This window comes from Schistocerca piceifrons, chromosome 6, assembly GCF_021461385.2.
Source record: "Schistocerca piceifrons isolate TAMUIC-IGC-003096 chromosome 6, iqSchPice1.1, whole genome shotgun sequence".
Classification (NCBI taxonomy): domain Eukaryota; kingdom Metazoa; phylum Arthropoda; class Insecta; order Orthoptera; family Acrididae; genus Schistocerca; species Schistocerca piceifrons.
Window position 1 is genome coordinate 11,460,673 of NC_060143.1, and position 12,691 is coordinate 11,473,363.

The 12,691-nt window shown below is 35.4% G+C and overlaps 1 long non-coding RNA gene across 1 annotated transcript; it reads right to left on the reverse strand.

Moving 5' to 3' along the window:
* Window positions 1–3,917: 3,917 nt before the first annotated feature.
* LOC124803109 lies at window positions 3,918–10,940 on the reverse strand. Its single transcript, XR_007017207.1, has 3 exons — window positions 10,830–10,940; window positions 10,588–10,740; window positions 3,918–4,424 (listed from the first exon to the last, which is right to left on the reverse strand). It is a non-coding gene; the product is annotated as an uncharacterized LOC124803109 (long non-coding RNA).
* Window positions 10,941–12,691: the final 1,751 nt, after the last annotated feature.

Genomic DNA, 12,691 nt, shown 5'->3' on the forward strand with positions numbered 1-12,691 from the left:
TTTTCTTAACTGAGGTATTCTAACAAACACTGAAATGTACATAGGAAATGCTCAGTTGTCACCTTACCTGGGATTCTATAAATTGATGTTATAACAACAAAAGTCCTTTAACTCAACACAGCAACCCTCAAAAATACACTCTTCATTAAAACAATTGAAGTCACATCTTACATGGTAATCTAAATCAGAATGAATGAGTGTGCATGAACCTCCTCATGACTTATTTATCCTACAAAAGCTGGTAGCTACCTTGAAGTTTTCAATTTTATTTAAGATTTTTATGGTATCACTACTAAGCCAGTGTTCATTTAAACAAATTACTTTAACATTTAGAAATTCAGATTAAAAAAAAAAAACTTGTAGCTCATCTAACTTAGAGCTTCTGTCACATGAGTATTCAGCACTTAAACCATTTATATTACAATGCATTATATAGTTACTACTAAGATCATCAATTTTATTTTTTAAAGACCTAATATTTAATAATGAGCCATCCTCACAAAAGGGTAGGTCTGGATTCTTCTGTAGCAGCCCATCAGCTTGCTCACTTGGCTTGTACATTTCTTTGTCACTTTGATATTGTGTACTTACATCCATAGTTACATTCTTGATGGCACTGGATCTGGATGGTGCTGAAGTGATTTCCCTGGTGCCTGCCATAAAAAATCGCTGTTCATTTCTGGAGCTTTCCTTGTTCTCGAAGACACATGTACAGCAGCTTGTTTGTCTTCCAGTATTTTTGGAGCTTCCATAATTTGTGCTTCATTTCTTTTTGGCTTGAACCATTTCGTAATTTGAGTTTGTTTCTCAGCTTGAATGTTACTTTCTGGCCTATTGGTTTTAAACCATTTCGTGGTTTGACACTGATTGATGGCTATATTGTTCGCTGCATGAAAAGAACGCTTTGTTACTTGCGATCGATTTCCACTTCGCCTGGGTACTTCATTGCACCGCGAAATACGAGTGAAAATTTTTTCTGTAAGTGCCTTTACAAAGTGAGTACATATTTCACTGAAACTCTTGTTTGCGGCATGAGTTTCACTGTTACACATGACCACCTCAGTAAATCGTGACGATGCGGGATATTTACAATGAGCACATTCGTGTGAGATAAATTATTGAGGCATTTTCTCAATTCTGTGCTAGCCTTGAAAGACTTATTTCTATATACATCATTTGATCCTCCCAGCAATACAACAAAGTCATCCTTACACAAACTAGTTACTTCACGTAATTTTGTAAGGTTTTTCAGTTCACCTAATGGAGCCACAGGCTTCACGAAACCGTTTGCCCTGTAATTGTATTTTTCCGTTAGCACTGCGGCAATTCCACGGCCGTGGCTATTGCCTAACACACATATTTTTCCGTATTTTACAATGTTAGCAGTCGGAAGTTCACCGTGCAACGGACTTCCCCCCCCCTTGTTATAAGTTCTAGTTTGACAGTTTTTATGCATTAAACTTTCACTGTTTATACACATTGAAGTTTCACTGCTGCTTTGAGATTGTACTTTCTGAGTGCAGTTTTTATTGCATAAAGTTTCACTGTTTATACATACTGAAGTTTCACTGCTATTTTGGGTTTGTGCGTTCCGAGTGCAGTTTTCTCCTGTTATTGTTTGCCACTTGTGTGCAGAGGTTGAGTCTTCTTGGTTCTTCAGTGACTCATGTTTCTCTGCATGAAGTTTCTGTATGTCCAGCTTTAAAGCACTGATTATCATTTGTAAACTGGATATTCGCTCATTTAACTTCGAGATCTCGCCCTTACAATTTGGACACGTATTCTTTTTATTACCAAATCACTGTCATTAAACTTTGAAAAGACTCACTATATGCAGTTCAGAACCTGTAAGAGATTTCCTTACAGCATGTGTATAAATATGAAGACATGCAGACTGAAGAGGTTGACAGTGTTAAATTTCTGGAATTACAACTCGATAATAAATTCAGTTGAGAAGGGCATACCACAGAATTGCTTAAGCAGCTAACAAATCTGTATTTGCAGTGAGAATGATGTCAGATGTAGGGGATATAAATATTAAAAACTTGCATACTTTGCTTACTTTCATTCTATTATGTCATACAGGATCATATTCTGGGATAACACATCAAACTGAGCAAAAGTTTTTAGTGTGAAAATCATGTAATAAGAATAACTTGTGTTGTAAATTCAAGAACATCATGTAGGAATCTGTTCAAGGAACTTTGTATAATAACCACTGCTTCTCCATATATTTATTCCTTAATGCAATTTGTTGCAAGTAATATATCTCTATTTCCAACCAATAGATCAGTACACAGTACCAGTGCTAGGAAAAAGAACAATCTACATAAAGGCCTAAAATCACTTACCTTGGTCCAAAAAGGGGTCCAGTACTCAGGAACACACATTTTCAATAAAGTCAGCGACCATTAAAAACTTGGTTTCCGATAAAGCACGGTTCAAACAGAGGTTGAAAGACTTCTTCATAAGTAATGCCTTCTACTCTATAGATGAATGTCTTAACACAGACTGTTAGGCCAGCTTATGTGCATGATAAATTTATTAATAGTGCATAAAATGTTTCCCTCTGACAGTGTATTTGTTTTTCAAATATTAGCAGTTCCAGTTTAATGTAATATATTCACATATTTTGACAATAACATGACAAGTGATCAGGGTAGTGAGTGTTATATTCAAATGTTTTATGTTTTTTATGTTATACTTTCTGACATGTTCCACACCCATGAGAATTATCTCATTTTTTGGGTCTGTGGAATGAAAACTGAATCTAATCTAATCTTTTGCACGTCAATGCTGTGCTGCTGATACTATCTGATAAATCATTTATGCAGTTTAAGAACAATAAAGGCCTGTGTATCTATGCATCAAGGCTACTATATACCTGCAAAAATACTTTGTATGACTGTATCTTGGTGATTAGTCAGCAGCGTGATTCAGTGTTGAACACCTCTCAGAAATCTAGTAAGATTTAATCTGTCCATTCACATGCATCTACTGTTTGCAAGTTGTATTCAAATAAAGCCAGCTGTTTTCATATAAATGGTTTTTCCTGAATCTATGCTGATTCTTTGAGAGAAGCTTGTTTTGCTCCAGGAACATAATATTTGAGGTTTGCAAAAGAAATAAGTCAGGAGTGTTCGTCTGTGATTTGGTGCATCTGATGTTTTACATTTTTTGTGACGTACACTCTTCCCAGTTCCATGGAACTATTATTGTGAAAAATATTCTTGATAAATGCGAGCTGGGAAAGAAGTTAATTCTGTGTTGCATTCTATATAAAATCTAATGCCTCTTTAGTTGACGGCTCATAACAAGGGAATTTACTGCAGCAGCTCTGGCGTTTTTATTCCTATACTGAGTCTCATCAGTTTTCAGTTTTCATTTTCATTTACATGTCAGTGCCAAAATGATGTGCAATGTGACTGCCTTAGCAGCCAGAGGCAGTGGTCACGTGTGTGTGAGTCACGTTTGCGTGAATGTGTGTGTGTATGATGTCTAATTCAGAAGGCCTGTTTGGCCGAAAGATTTCTTGTTTGACAATATTTTTGCTATGCTTATCTGAGACTCAACATCTCCACTATATGGCGAGTAGCAATCTATCCTTTTTACAATATTACCATATGGTGGCAATGCACTTTGTGGAAAAGAAACACTTGCTCTGGTGACCTACCTTTCCTCACACTCCAACCCTCCACCCTGTTACACCCCCCAGAACACAATTTATCCCAAAATGGTTCTACTGCACTTAGATGCAGCAAAAAAATTTAATATGGGGTGTCCCAAAAATTCTTTACAACTTCAGGGTCACATAACTTTTCTTGTAATTATCTTAGAGAAAAACAAGTGAAGCTCATCTGATGCTTAAATTCATAAAATTTTTTTTATGTAAGATAATGAACAGATGTTTTGTCTTTCCAGGTGACTAGAACAACATAACTGAAAAAAATTTTTTTTCTTTGTTGCTGCACAGTGACCAGAGCAACATAAATGAACTGAAAAATGGAAAAGGTGCAGTGTGTGGCTTGGTTGATTGAAATTAAGTCAGACATTCAAGTTCAGAGAAACAGATGAAGATGCTTTTGGAGTACTTGGGGCACTGTTGGATGAAGGATTTGCAGTTCTTTTTATACCTTACAAACAGACTTCTGTGGTGAATGCTGGAAGACCTGTTGAATTCTCTCCATATCTTCATCACTTTTCACTGGTCTGCCTTCAAGGTACTTCATGTCCACACTCCCAGTTTCCATCAAGATCCTGTGGCATTTTCTTATGGATGGCTGAGAGGATGGTGGTTTCCCATATCACACTCTAAAATTTCTCTGATCTTGGGTGTCTGACTGTATTTCAATAAACCAAGCCACAAACTCTGCATTTTCCTGTGCAGAACATGTTCTTCAATTCATTAACGTGCCTCTAACATCCTGCAACAGCAAAGGATAATGTTCTTTTTCAGTTATTTTGCTCATGTCACCTGGAAAGGCAAACATTTATTCATTATCTTACACAAAAAACTTTTTGAGTTGTTGGACCATAGAAACTTTACTTTTTTCTTCAAGTTAATTACATGTCGAGTTGTATGACACTGAAGTTGTAAAGTAGCATTTGGGACACACTGTGTTTGTTCTTAACCCAATTCTTTTAGTATTAAACAATAATTTTATACAATTAAAACACTATTTTTAATAATCTGTGATTTTTCCATCATCTGCAACATAGAAATTATTTATTCTAAAGAATGAATAGGTATCTTCTTATAGGAAATTTAACATAGTTTAATTTTGTACTGTGAAGTATTTTCAGTAGAATCCATGGTTTTCAAGTTAAACCACAAAAACACAAAAAAATTAACTTAAAACATCCCTTGCTCCAGCTTCAATGCTCACCCCCAATTGTTAGGATTTGTATTGTGTTATTCATGGCACTTCCCTGTCAATACCACTCTACAAAAAATTTGTGATTACACAAATTTTTGCCGGTAACTTCCCTTCACCGAATAGACTATAAATCTTGTGTTGAGACTGGTTTTATGGAGATAGTAAACTAAAATGGATGGACTAAAAGAGACTCTTGAAAGACACAGAAATACTTTCATGACAAACAACAACAAAGTTGAAGATGATGTGGTAGAGGAAAAAATATTTAAATAGAGTGTTTTTTTATGTAAAAGACAATGTTTTGAAGAATTATGGCTGACTCAAAACAAAAAATACTAATCTTAACATTATTACACCAAAGGTGAACTTATCTGTAGCTCAGAAGGAGAAAGTTTTCAAAAGTTAAAGAAATTAGTCTAAATGAAGTGTACTTTGACAACTGTGTAGACTTAACAAATTTATATATTCAGAAATGTTACAAAGAAAACAGGGACAATTATACAATGTTAGCTAACACTTGTAGTGGTAAATTTGTACATAACTGGACTGGTTGTGAAAATCCATTGTTTAGGTAAATGTTTGGTGATGTTGAAAGTCTCACTGTGAGAAAGTGATTGCGAAGTCAAAGGTGTGGGTGATGTGTTTGTATGTAAGTTGCCAAAGAACTTTGTTGAAAAGAAAGTAAAATCTGTGTCAGAAAAATGTTTTATCGAAGTTTTATGCAAGGATGTGACTTAGGTAAGATCTGCAAATGGAAACATGACAGTAGTGGAAACAGATGCAGAAGTCACCTAGGGTATAAATGAATATTAACACTTGTGTCCTCAGAAAGTCATGAGCTCTTTTCACCATATGTGCCTAGCGAACACAGAACACTGACCTATGTAACACTGTTTCTTATCTAATGTATTACTTCTCAAACTTTTCTTTAAATCTTTCAAATGATCTTCTACTGTCATACTATCCTCTCTTCATTAAGTCAGAAATGTATCATTAGAGAGTAAGTGCACAGACATTGAAAATTTTTAAGTGTAGTTTCACTGTATGCTTTATGTATGTCATATCTGTTCTTTTGAGACATGTCTCAAAAATACACCATTCAAGAGCTGACAACTGTGAGTCTGTGTAATGATGAAAGAGAAATTATAACATCAGCTGCAATCATGCACTGAAATAAATCCATTGGCGACAAGTGAAAATTAATGCCCAATCAGGACTTGAACTCATATTCCCCCTAATCATGAGCGATTACCTTAAGCACTTTGGCTGCCCAAGCACGCTTCCCATCCAACCCAAATTCCCAAATGTTTCAAACTACATATGTAGTGTCCCCTCTCCATTACCCTCATTACTCACAGCCTCACTTGATTCCCACAAGAGGTCAAAGGCAGAGGGCACCCAAAGTGCAGATATCATTTGCTGTCAAGGTGCAAATACTTATATACAGGGTGTTTGGAAATTCACATTACAAACTTCTGGGACTTGTAGAGGAGAGTGAGTACATAATATTTTGAACAGGATCCCGCATCAAGAAACATACCATTTCTGTTTCATGACAGTTTCAATTCATATGTGTAATGTGTTGACATCTGCTGAGGGAAAGAGAAAAGTTTCAAAGTTCCTACAAAACATATTGGACCCATTCTTGGAAGCTGTGCCACTGAATGTCCAACAGGAAATGTGGTTTCAGCCTGATGGTGCACCACCTCACTTCTGAAGTGCATATCAGCGACATGTCAACAGACGATATGGTGAAAGAAGGCTAGGCCTAGGTGATGTGACTGCATGGCTGCTGTGCTCACTGGATTTAACTCCCATGGACTGCTTCTTGTGGGGTCATATGAAAAGTTGAATTTGTGACACTTCTGCAGAGACAGAGGAAGGTCAGCTGACATGAGTTCTGGCTGCTGCACTATAAATTGAAGAGACACCATGATGGATGGAGAGTGTGCATCAGTTGCTGTTGTAATGCATCAGTACTGCTCTGTATGCTGGTTGTTTTATTTTTTATTTTTTGAATAATGTTAACATTTAATGTTTGAGTGTTAATACAAACATATGTGCTTAAGTGATAAATGGATGTTTTATTACGCTTCTTTTCCAATTGTTACCTAATAATTGTACTGCATCACACCTAATCTAATTCTTCAAGCAGAAGCAAATGAGTTAAACATCTGGATTGAAACCATCATAGAAATGAAATGTTATATTTCTGAACATAGGTTCCTATTACAAATATTATGTATTCCCTCCCCTCTACAAGTCCTAAAAGTTTGTAAAGGGAATTTCCAAACACCCTGTGTATGGTGTCTGTTCTCTCGATCATGTCTGAAAGAACAGACACCATTCAAGATCCCACAGTAAGAGAAATTCTGATACCAGCTGCAACTGGGCATTGATACAAATCCAATGAAGGCAAGTGAAAATTTGTGTCAAATGGGACTCGAACCTAGGATTTCCTCTTATCATGAGTGATCACCTTAAACATTTTGGCTATCCAAGCACGCCTCCCATATAACCCAAATTCCCATATGTCTTACATAACATACACAGTGCTCCTGTTCATTATCCTCATCACTCACAGCCTCACCTGATTCCCACGTATGGCGACGGAAAAATGCATCCGAAGTGAAGGTATCATTACTTGCCATCAAGGCACATATATTTGTATATGTGATAACTGTTCTTTCGGACATGTCTGAAAGAATGGCTAACATTGAGGACCCTGCAGTAAAAGTTTTTAGATGAAATTTCATATATGTTAACCAATCTGAAGTATTTTCTTAATGCTATTATGTAATGAATACCATTTAAACAAGGAAAATGTTTATCAGACCACATATTTGATAAAAGTGTTGATAATGATAATAATATTTTGTGATGGAATAGTTAACTGATAGAAATGTACAGGAATTGATTGAAGTTTGACTGCAAATGCACAATGTGCAAAATAATTTACAATACAATAATGATGATACATTTTGTAGAATATGTTGTGATATTATGTTGAAGTAGGGTCTTTGTGAGATGTTGTGGAAATATTGATAGGAAAGGAGATACCATAATAATGATGTTTTAAATTATGCTGTTGATGTTGATGATTTTTATGTTTACGGTGTTGTTGAAGAGGTTGAAGTAACCTTATTCTTTCTTATTGTGTCATTTTTGACAATGGCAAAGAGTATATGCTAATACTCATTTAATGATTACTGTGGTTTCGTTAGATGAAAGAAAAAATATGAAAATAACAAAGTAATTAGTGTAATAAGTGTTAACTTGGGACAACAGAAATGATGGATGTAGTTGAAGAACTGAAAAAAATAGTTGTAATGTCAGGATGTTGCTATTTGATAACATCAAACAGTTGAAACAAACCTGACCATAATTGAAAGAGAGTTAGATGACGTTTTGAAAAAGTAATACTTCACAAAATGTTAACCCAAAGGAGGCTTTTGTTTAAAATGATGACAACACCACAAATTTTCAATTCCCAATTTTAATAATATGTCTTTATATATGTTTAAATAATCTTTTGAATTATCTGTTGATGTATTAAGGCTTTGTGTCAATGTTTGTCTTAATTGCAATTTTGACTTTGACCTATTGTTTCGGCAAAAAAGACTAGTTAAAAAAATTTCATGTTAGTCTATTTCTCCATGAAAGACCAACCCCAGTATTTAAACATGATATCCATTAACTCACGTATGACTGGTATTGTACCCAGAAACTAATTAGTGATGTTTTTCGTAGCTGATATTACAGTCACGAACAAGACATTCTACGGAGCCAAGGTGTGAAAAGGATGGACAAACTGTGGATAATGGTCTGATGTACTATCAAGGCCATGGAAATGCCAAATGAATGTGAAGTCAGGTTTGCATGCAATGATGTCTGAACCTCTTTTTGTAAAAACTTCTATGTTTTGCAAGAATAGAAATACAAAATGAAGTGATAATTAGTTTCTTTATAAAATTCATAAGACCCTTTACGAAATATTGCTTTATGCGATTGTGAAATACTATGTAATCTTTTATGACCTCAGATGCCGTAAGAAACACTGGTAAATGAACACTGTGACACTGTACACCAAATGCAGCAAATTTATGAATAATTTTGTGAAAAACATCTACACCATATGTGTCTGTATTTAGTATTGCTTAGTTAGTTAGCTAATCATTCTCTCATGTCATTTACAAATGTCAGTTTCTTTTATGTACTTGTGTTTACAACAATATTTAATCACCCTGGAATCGAAACATATCTTTAATCACCCTGGAATCAAAACATATCAAATACATTTCACTTGTAGAAAATCAATTCTCTCTTTCCAAAATAGCTTTGGGCAGTTCCATTATTTTTGTATCAGAATTTTGTTCACATCTGCGTACTTACAAAATTGTTGGTGCACTACTGAAATGGAAGTGGTCAATGCACCTCTACTTTTCATCAAGTATCAGAGAACCCGACATACTATAATTCAGAACATGATCAAAAGAAATTAAAATTTTAAACTATGTGTTTTCTATAATTTTGATGCACAAAATTGATGTGATTAACTAGTTTATGAGAAAAATAATTATTTTTGTATTTCTAATTTACTTCACAGTTCTATTAATTTGTGAAGTTGAAAATATTTAGGTCTAGTATTGTTCTTATATTTAATGTTTTTGATAATTGTTTTAAAAAAATCAGCCTGTATTTCATTTTGATTTCATGAAACGTTAATCAATTTTAATTCTTTGGTCAAGGACAGTGATATATCAAACATTTAAACATACCTTTACTGCAGTTATTAATATCACTGTTCTTGTTCATGTCGAGAGAGTGTGTGTTGCATTTTGGCATGAGACAGCTAGAAGTTATCAGTTCTTGTTAAGAAGTGTGTTAACTTTTGGAAACCACAAAATATGAAATAAATTAATGTTGAAAAGAAGTTAAGTTTCTGCTACACAGCATTAATCATTTAATGTATCGATAAACCGAACTCATACACCTCTTGGCAGCTTTTGTGTGAAGGAATCATCAAACTGCAACTACTGTGCCAAGAAAGAGAAGAACTGACAATAAACAATGAGAATCAAGTTAAGTGCAAGACTTTTTTTACTAAATCTTTCACCCTCTACTTCATGCTTTAAATATTTGAAGATTTGTAATCTCCAATACAAGTCCAGTTATTACATAAATTGGAATAATTAACAACATTGCAATTAGACTTTGGTAGATCAGTGTATTCTCTGTATTCTCATTGGTAGTGTTTCACTGTTCAACTTTTTTATCTTGATATTTCCCTCCTTACACTACTCATTTCTCTTCACTCTTCATCTGGCACTCTGCTTACCAGTGTACTATATTTCACCTCCTATGCTCTTTAATGGCTTCAATTTCATCTTTGTTTTGCTTCATCGTTCACCAAGATGGAGACTCTCAAATTGGGGTTTTAGTGACCTATCCCTTTCCAACCTTACAAAACCAAATCCTCATTCCTCCCTGAGGGGGCACACACACACACACACACACACACACACACACAAATTGTGTTTAAAAGGTAGGATAAGTTTTCTTCACTTTAAATGTGTTCATCAGCAGTACTGGAGTTTCATAGTTTCATATCCTGAAGATATGTAAGGGTTCCCCATTCTGTCTTTTTGTTATCTTACAATTTTTTAAAGTGAGTTCACCTTTTGATACAAATTAATGAAACCAAACAAACCTTGTTAAAGTATTAAAAATTGTGGTAACTCCAGGTTTCTTTAGCCAGCATCTTTTCAGTGCATACCATTCTACACAAGGAGCATCATGTTTTGAAATTTCAGAGAGGTCAAGTGGTAGAGCTGTCTTCACTTCTTCTAAGTTTTGAGATAAGCTGGAAAAAAAGATACTCAAGCAATATTAGTAAGAAATTTTACGTGTAACTGCATTTTGACAACAAAATAATAGGTAACGCATTAGTACCTGTATTTTGAGAGATTCGCCCTTCCTTCAAGAAACGAAAAATCAGTCCATTTTTTGAAATACTCTGGCTCATAAGAGTGATTGTAAGCGCCATTATCAAAATATATTGGCTGAAGACTCTGGAATGTTTATAACAACAAAATGAAATAATCTATGATGTAACCATTCACAGTACAGTAGAAAAGCTGTGCAGCAGATTAATAAAAAATGTGAAGCTTCCAGAAGACTCAGTTGGAAGTCAGAGTAACTTCATACAAGTACACAGCATTGGCAGATATGTAAATGATATAAAGGCAATTTTTTGTGATAGGTAGAACAATGACCGGAGTGCATTAGCGTTGTCCATATTTAGCGTTGTGACCATAGGGTATGTGAGGGTCATGAACAATGTCAGATGTTGAGTGATCACTCTGAAGGACATGGAGATGCTGTGTACCTATGTTAGACATTGTTAACAGTATCTGAGTGTTTAAAGAGAGTCTCAGTTGTATCACCACCCAACTGACTGGTCAAACTGTGTAATATCCAGATTTGTGGGGCATACAGTGGCCCAATGCTGGATTGCTTTATGTTGTGGGCAGGCACACTAAACATCAAGTTTCTGATCTATCACATTGGCTACCACAAGCAAGGATTGCATCATAACCCTTTTAAATCTGCGTCTGACCTCTGAGAACATGTAATGGACTCTCTGCAATATTCTGTATCATCCCACACCATTGGTCGGAGACTGCCAGTAGCTAGACTAGGAAATTACCATCCCATGTGTAAGCTTCATTTATACCACAACACAAATGGCTGCATTTGGAGTTGACTGAGAAGTTTGGACTGCTGACGATAGCATCGTGTAGAGTAGTACTCTAGATGACTATGGCGGTGACCTGGGAAGAAGTTCCATTCTTCCAATGTTTTGAAGAAGCGCAGCAGTATTACTACTGGAATCAGGCTGCAGGGACCCATCAGTTAGGACTTTAGGTAATGGTTGGTAATGATTGAGAGAATTCTGATGGCACAATGGTGTGTTACGGATGACCTGTGGCCTCATGTGTTACCCCACATGTGAAAATATCTTGGTGCCATTTTCCATCAGAGCAAGGATTGTCAACACTCAGCATGTGCCTCGATGGGCTGCCGGCACTCCAGTAGCCAGCAATATCCCCAGATCTCTGTCCAATACAACATGTGAAGGACAAGCTTGTATGTTAGCTCTCTCACAGAGCCAATACCCAGCAAATGAAGTATACAACAAATTTATGACAACCTGCTCCTCAGCCGAATCAGTGCATGCAACCAGGCCAGATGAGGTGTAACATCATACAGGTGAACAGGCTCGTGCTGTCAAGTTCTTTGCAAATACGAATTAATTTTATAATCACTGAAGCAATATTACACATATTTCAACCAATGAAGGTTCATGGGTTTCCTCCTCCCCTTCGGAGTGCTTCACTTTTCAACAGATAGTGCACATATGTTGAGCAATGTACCTTATCATGTGAGTGGCCTGATCTGTTGGTAAATTTTATACAATTAATCAGTTGTATTTTGTACCTGAATTGATTTCAGCCAGAAGAGCTATACATGTGAATGAATAGGCCCATATATTCCAATGTATTCAATTGAGATTACGTATATAATCCTAAGTGCAATAAAAAAATTTGACTATATATTTGTAAAATTAAAATTATAAAATTTAAAATTTATCAATCTGTTACAATGTCTCAGGGTGAGGTTCATGGAAATCATAGTAAAAATATCACTCAAAACATTTTAGGCTGAATCTAAATTTGTCACTCAATGCCAAACATTGGGCAAGAACAAAATCTATTGTTAACCTTTAAAACAGCTTTCGGCCATAAGGGCTT